Below are 8,107 nucleotides of genomic sequence, written 5' to 3' on the forward strand. Positions count from 1 at the left end.
CTTGTATATAAAAGCCTCTTAGGAAGCACCTAGAATGTCTCTAGAAACAACCAAGAGATAAGACAACTAAGCACCTTATCCAACATTCTAGATGAATGGATAAGAATGAAAAAGTGTCATATGTGTGTAGAAGATTCCTGTGTTGTAGACAACATGTGCTTAAAAGAGGTGCAGACCCTTGTGATGTCATCAAGACAACTCACAAGAGTGCACAAACTCCTAAGTGTCTCACAAATAAAATAATGTAAAATAATTAAATAATGCATTAACCTAAATAAACTTAAGTAAGTGTAATCAGTAAATACTTATTTACACCAACAAGCATAGTGAACTATTAGTTAATATTGTTATTGAGATATAAATAGAGACCAAGTTATAACATGATAAGAAGAACACAAAAGTGTTTAATTATTTGTTTGTTCAACTGTTACATATCAACCCTGAGTAACTAATTCACCTTACCCTCTTATTTGTTCTAAACATTCTAACAATTGGTATTAGAGATCAATTTCTTATATAGAGAAGTCTAAAGGTACTTAAAGCTAAAGATTACAATTCACAAAAGGGAGGTACCAAAGTTGAACAAGGATAACTTTCCTACTTGGAAAATGCTAATGAGGTTACACATATCCAATATTAGTGATGCTAAAATAAACTTTGTGGAAAATGAATGTGTGAAGATAAAAATTGTTCCTCTGACTACTCAACAACTAAAAGAAAATGAAGAACAAAATCAATCAATGTTGGAGATTGCCTCAGCCCTAAGCTATGTTGAGTTTGATGATATAAAAGAATGTGATAGTGAAAAAAAATGGGGGATAAGCTAAAGAACATATATGGAGGAGATGACAATGTCTTGAGAGCCAAATTAGAGAGCCTAAGAGGTAAATTTGATGAAATGAGAATGATAGAATGTGAGAACATAGTACAAGAATCAAGGAAGTTGCCAATGCTATTCAAGGTGCAAATGGAGAGATTAAAGATAAAATGGTGATAAGAAAGATATTGAGAACTCTACTTCCTATATATGCCATTAGGGTTTCTACAATACAAGAGTTGAGATGTACTCCATGTAACAATTTGAATTTGGAAGGTGTAATTGGTAGACTTACTACTTTTGAGATGTCTAATTTTGATAACTACACAAGTACTACTATTGTATATGATTTTAAGTCACAATTGGTTCTTAGGAAAAGAAAAGAAAAAAATGTAAAGAGTGAAAGTGACACTTATGATGATAAGCTTGATGAAATTGAAGCACTTATTGCAAAAATATTTGGAAGAGGAAGAGGTAAATACAAAGGTAAACAACCTATTATCTATTTTTGATGAAACAAGGTTGGTCATATTGCTGCAAGGTGTCTTGACAGAGAAGAGAAGGATGAGAGAAAGGAAAGAAAGTACAAAGGAAAGAGAGATGATTTAGACTACAAGAATAATAATAATGATAAAGGTGAGAAATCTTGTTATATTTCGAAAGAAGAAACTGACATTGAATTTGAAAGTAATGACAATGAAGTTGTCTATGTTTCTACAAAAGAGGATTTTGATGAAGATGAGATTGCTTTAATTTATTATGTGAACAAAAGTGACAAAAGGATAATTGATAGTTTTATCTCTAATCATATGACTACTGAGAGAAATAAATTTGAGAATATTGGACCATACGAGGGTGGCTACATTAAATTTGGTAATGATATTCTATGTGTAGTGAAAGATAAAGGTATAATTCAACTCACTGACAAAATCAAGTGTGACAATGTTTATTTGGTGGAAGGACTTAACTATAATATGTTGAGTGTTTCACAGTTAAACAAATTAGAGTACATAATTGAATTCTATCTCAGAAAATCCAAAATATATTATGTTGATGGAAAGCTGATTAGAAGTGGTGATCAAACAGGAGATAACTTGTTCTATCTTGATTTATCTAATGAGAGATGTTTGTTTGCACAAGAAGATGTTTGGTTATGGTACAAAAGGTTATGTCATGTCAACTTTGACAATCTGGTGAACATTAGTAAAATGAAGAAAGTAAAAGGGTTGCCAAAACTAAAGAAACCTAACAATGTTATGTGTAAATAATGTTGATTGGGAAAAATGACATAGTCTAGTTTCAAGAGAAAAACATACACATCTAGTGAGATTTTGGAATTGGTTCATACTATCCTATGTGGACCTATTGATTTTCAAAGCTATTGTGGAGATAAATATTTTATTCTATCTGTTGATGATTACTCTAAGATGATGAATGTGATGTTTCTTAAAGGTAAATTTGATGCTTTTCAATTATTTAAAGGTACTTGGCCAGAGTTGAAAAAGAAATAGGGAAGAGTTTGAAGTCTCTAAGATTTGACAGAGGTGATGAATTCATTTCCAATGAGTTCAACACATTCTACAATGATAGAGGAATTAAAAGACATATGTCAACACCAAGGACCTCTCCTTAGAATGAGATAGCTAAAAGGAGAAACATATCAATAATGTACTATGCTAGAACATTGATGATGGAGAAGAATGTATCACAAAAATATTGGAGAGAAGTTATCTATACTACTATCTATATCTTAAACAAAGTACAAGTCAAGAAAGGTACTAATACTACACCTTTTGAAATATGGTATGGTTATGCTCCTAGTATGGAATATTTCAAAATATTTCAAAGAAAATGCTACATATTTAAAGATGATAGGAATGGAAAACTTGATGCCAAGAATGATTGAGGCTTATTTATAGGATATTCTACCAAGCATAAAGATTACAAATGTTTAAACTCTAACACTAACAAAGTTGTGGAAAGTGCAAATGTGAAAGTTGATGAATTTGTAGAAAGAAATGATGTTGAATGTAAAGAAGAATTTGAATACTACAACACATTAATCTATGTGGATGATGGTTCTCCCAACACTCCTACTAATTAAGAAAGAAAAGTTATAGTTTCCTAGCAGACAAAGAATGTTGAGGTGCAACGACAAGTTGTTCAACAACAAACATGGGGTGCTAAGCATAATGTAGAAGGTGTCGAGTCAGATAGGTAATACCAACCATCAAGTAGACAATGCCAAGCATGCTAAACCTAAACACAAAATAGATAGTGAGCCTACTATTATCTTTCAAGATGAACTTATTGAAGAATAGAGAAGGAGACCACATGTGCTAGCTAAGTATGTAAGAAGACATCATAAACCAAAACAAATAATCAGAGATACATAATCTAGTTTTATGTCAAGAAAGAGACTTAGAGATGTTACATGCTTACTTTGTGAATTTGAGCCCAAATCAATCAAATATGCTCTAGAAAATGAAGATCGTATCTAAGCAATGGATGGAGAAATTGAACAAATTAAGAAGAACAACACTTGGACCCTAGTGTCTAGACCAAAGGAAAAAAATGTTATTGGAACAAAGTGGGTTTTCAAGAATAAAATACATGAAAAAGGTGAAGTTACAAGGAACAAGGCTAGATTGGTATGCAAAGAATATGCTAATAAAGGAGTTGATTATGACGAAACTTTCACTCTTGTAGAAAGACTAGAAGGAGTCAGAACTTTGCTTGCATAATCAACCTAAAAAAAGCTTAAGGTATGTCAAATGGATTTCAAGTCTATAGTTTTGAGTGGTATGCTTGAAGAAGAAGTGTACATAAAACAACCTAAGGGATTTGTGGACCCAGACAAGAAGAATATGGTATGTAAACTGAATAGAGATCTATATGAATTGAAACAAGCTCCAAGAGAATGGTATGAAGGACTACATAATTACTTGGCGAAGATTGGTTTTGAAAGGACAAATGATAACAATAATCTATACTTGAAGATTGGTAATAAAATTTAGGTACCACTATCTAAATTTTTTGTTGATGACATTATATTTGGAGGAAAATAAGGATTATGCAAATCATTTGCTGATGAAATGAAGAAGGAATTTGAGATGTCAATATTTGGTGAAATCAAATTCTTTATTGGCCTTCAAGTATGTCAAATGAAATCTATTATTTTCATTATCGAGTCCAAATATATCAAGGAGATACTAATTTTTTTTTGGAATGGAAGAATCAAGACTACTGAGCACACCTACATCTTTAGGATATAAGTTATATAAAAGTGATGGATTTGCTGATGTGAACCAAACACTATACAAATCAATGATTGGAAAATTGCAATATGTTGTTCATAGAAAACCTGATATTGCATTATCTATTGGGATAGTTGATATATTTTTAGAAAATCATATGGAAAATCATATGATGGTAGTGAAAAGGATATTGAGATATCTAAAAGGTATATAAGACTATGGATTGTATTACAAGAGGAGTGATAGATTTGAACTAAAAGTATACATTGAATCTAATTGGGTAAGAAATATTGATGGTAAAAAAAGAACTAGTGGAGGTGTATTCTTTCTAGGAAAGAAATTGGTGTCATGGACAAGCAAGAAACATAATTGTATTTTCCAATCAACAGCTAAGGTCAAGTATGTGGTAGTTGTAGTGAATTGTTTAAACATTATGTGGATCAAGCAATTACTGAAAGGAATGAAGGAAGAAATTACATATCTAGTGGTTATCTATTGTGATAACACAAGTGCTATCAATACATCAAATAATCCTATAATGCAAATAAAACCTAAGCACATTGCTATCAAGTATTGCTACTTGAGAGAACTAGTTCAAGAAAAAGAAGTGAAGTTAGAATATGTACGCTCTAAAGAACAAATTGCTAGCATATTCACTAAAGCATTACCTAAAGATTCTTATGAAAATCTTAGAGGTAAACTAGGGGTGATTCCCCTAAGAAATTATATTTAAGCTATAAAGAGTCATTGCATCAAATGGGCTGATCGGAATACCTTACACATTGATGCATATAGTTCTACTTTAGGAGATGTCTAAGGAAGTCAAGTAAAGTAAGGAAGGAGAAAAACATAACAACTCAGTCATATACATATGACATAATTTAGTCCTGACATGTAATTATCTACATAATCAAGATGTATGAAGGAAATGAAGCCAAGATAGGTAATGTCTTTGGTATTGTTGTCAAAGAGGGAGATAATGTATATAAGATGTAAGAGGGAGAAAGTGGAAGTGAAAATCGAACAAATTGATGTATAAAATTCTTGAGGGAGAATATGTACAAGATTAAAGATAATCTATGAACTCAAAACTTAGAAGGGTTTTTGAAATTACTCATGAAAGAATTTTTTTTAGATTGCATGGTAACAAAGAGAGATTGTATTCATAACATATTTTGAGGGTTTTCTATCAATACCAAAGAGGGAGATTGTTGGAAACTAAAATTGAAACAATTGTTATGTTGTCATTGATGTCAAATCAACCAATGAGACATATTTCTATCTAATATAAATGTCATATCTATTTAATTGATGAAGAGGATTTGAGAAATTTCTCATAAAAAAAGAACCTAGAAGAAAGGTTGAGTTATACAAATGAAGCTACAATGGATGTTTGCTTAGTTAGAATTTGACAAGATAATTTGATTGTTTACATTATGAAGACATGAAAAAAAATGCATAAGCTTGACTGAGGAATACATCAAAATATCAAAGAACTTAAAGTTTATGCCAAGTGATGCTAGTGTTAACCAAGCCACATTATGTGCTAAGTGAAATTTTAGTGCTGACCAAGCATCTGTATTGATTGAGCAACTAGTGTTGATGCTGAGCTAGAAGCTCTGTAGCAACTGAGTAAATCAGTGATGATTGAGTGTCAGAACTTAGTGTTGGTTGAAAATAGTATTTTGAATGCATATGATAAATCAAGATTTCTAGTTGACTCAGTTTATTTATTGTGATATGAAAAGTGTATTGAAGATAAAATTGATGAGTTGGATCATTTAGTTCAAGGTGGGATTAGGTAAGATATGTAATGACCAAATTCAATGAGAAGTTTCTAGAAATGAAAGAAAAGAAAGACATGAACAAAATATCGATTAGATACAATGAATCTATTGGATCAAATCAAAAACCCTAAGACCTATGGTGATTGTGAGAAATGACAAAGGACCAAAATTACCTATTTAAGGAGGCACTAAGATAAACTTTAAAAATAAGTGGAGAAGAGTACGAATGAGATATGAAAAGATGAGAACATAATAGAGAAGTTGTACACATGTAAGAGATTTCTAGTAAGATGGAACAATGTTGTAGGGTTTGATAAGATAATCTAAATAGAAGTCTTAAGATTTTTGTGAAGAGAAGGGTGAATGCTTGAAGGACTGCCAAGAAAATGAAGGACAAAGTTGATAAGGAATGCTTATTAGAGAATCACCATAGGAATTGAACAAATATTTGAAATTGCAAAAGTGAGTTGTAATCATATAGATCAAACCCTACTATTTTATTCTAATCATTGTAAATAGTTTTGATTGAAATATTTTAATCAAAGCTTGACCTAATAGCCATTAAGGACTTCACAGTCTATGGAAATCCTTTAACATGGAGACATACTAGTGGAATATTCTAAAGTCCTTTGACAAGGCCACTCCTAATAGGGTGATTAAATCCTCTAACCAAGTCACATTTAACAATGTATATTGTAACCTTTAACAGGGTTGGCTCTTAACAAGGCTTACTTCAAAAGAGTGAAAAAGTGGTGACATGTTGCTAGTGTTTTTTCCAAATTGGTTTTCACATTAAATCCTAGTTTCAAAATTTTGTTGAATGTTTTTATGGTATTTTACATTTCAAATGTTTATATTCAGCAAGTTTGTAGTATTAGGACAATGAACTATCAGTTAATATTGTTATTGAGATATCAATAGAGACCGAGTTACAATAGGATAAACATAACAAAAAAGTTTTTAATTTTTTGTTTGTTCAGTTGGTACATATGGACCTTGAGCAAATGATTCACCTCCATCTCAATTATTCTAAACATTATAGAAATAAGTGTTACCTTCCTAGCAAAACAAGAAAAAAATCATTTCGATTTTTATAAAATAAATTATATTGATCAAAATCAACCTGTGTCTAATTTATCGTTAACATCACTTTGCCATTGAATTGAATCTACAAATTTTAACAAAATTGAATGAAACCAATTAAAGTGCCTAGGTATTGATGTTACCATTCTAAACTTGAAAGATTTTTTTTATTATCATATTTTTAAAAAAGTTACATTGATCAAAACAACCATCACTCTTAAAAAATGCTAATTTTTCATATATGCCACTTCTTAAAGGAGAAAAAAAAATGGACTACTATCACTTTGGAATTTTTTTTTTTAAATAGTGTTAGAAACTAGATAGAAAATGCTACAAATCACCAATTCACATCATCTTCAAATTCTTTACTATTTTTTAGTAATACACATTTGAAAGTGAAGATTTTTTTAAAAATATCTATTTCAATGTCAAAGTTGGCCAAAAAGTGGTAACCATTATTGTGGCCTAACCCTTTAAAAATAAATGTATTTACTATTGGTGGGACAACAATGAGCTAGATTTATTGGTTGCAAAAGGTTAATTCTTTATCCACTATAGAGGCAAAGTATGTTGCTACTACAAAGGCAACTAAGGAGATGACATGGCTTTAGTTCTTCATGGAAGAATTGGGACACCTAGAAAGTGATAATTATTTTTTTAACAAATAGACAAAGTGCCATTCATCTTGCAAATTTTTTTTCTCTACATTCAAAGACAAAACAAATATAGTTGTCATACCATTTCATTAAGCCAATTTTGGACGATGGATAGTTAAAGCTGGAGAATATATATACATATGATAATCCAATAGATATGTTTACCAAGGTAGTGACAAGGGAGAAGATGAACTCCTCTTTGACTTTGGTTGGTCTTCTAGACTAAACATAATAAAAGAACAACAAAGTCTAGGGTGGTTTGATATGCTAGTGGGAGTTAGAGGTTTAGTGGTGCTATGATCAGTCTCCAAGTTGGAGGTTATTAGTGTGGAGTTTGAGTAGTCTCTCAGTGGGATATTGTTGTTTTATTGAGCCTAATCAAACTCGAAGGCTAATTTTACCCCTTTATTCAATGCAATTTCCCTCCAGATTATTATTATGGGGGTTTTGGGGTAGCACCCCCAAGACAGGGTCAAGGGGCAATGCCCCTTGTGGGATCCTAGGGTA

Source organism: Cupressus sempervirens, chromosome 3 (assembly GCF_028749045.1).
Source record: "Cupressus sempervirens isolate cs-2001-9-10 chromosome 3, ASM2874904v1, whole genome shotgun sequence".
Taxonomy (NCBI): Eukaryota; Viridiplantae; Streptophyta; class Pinopsida; order Cupressales; family Cupressaceae; genus Cupressus; species Cupressus sempervirens.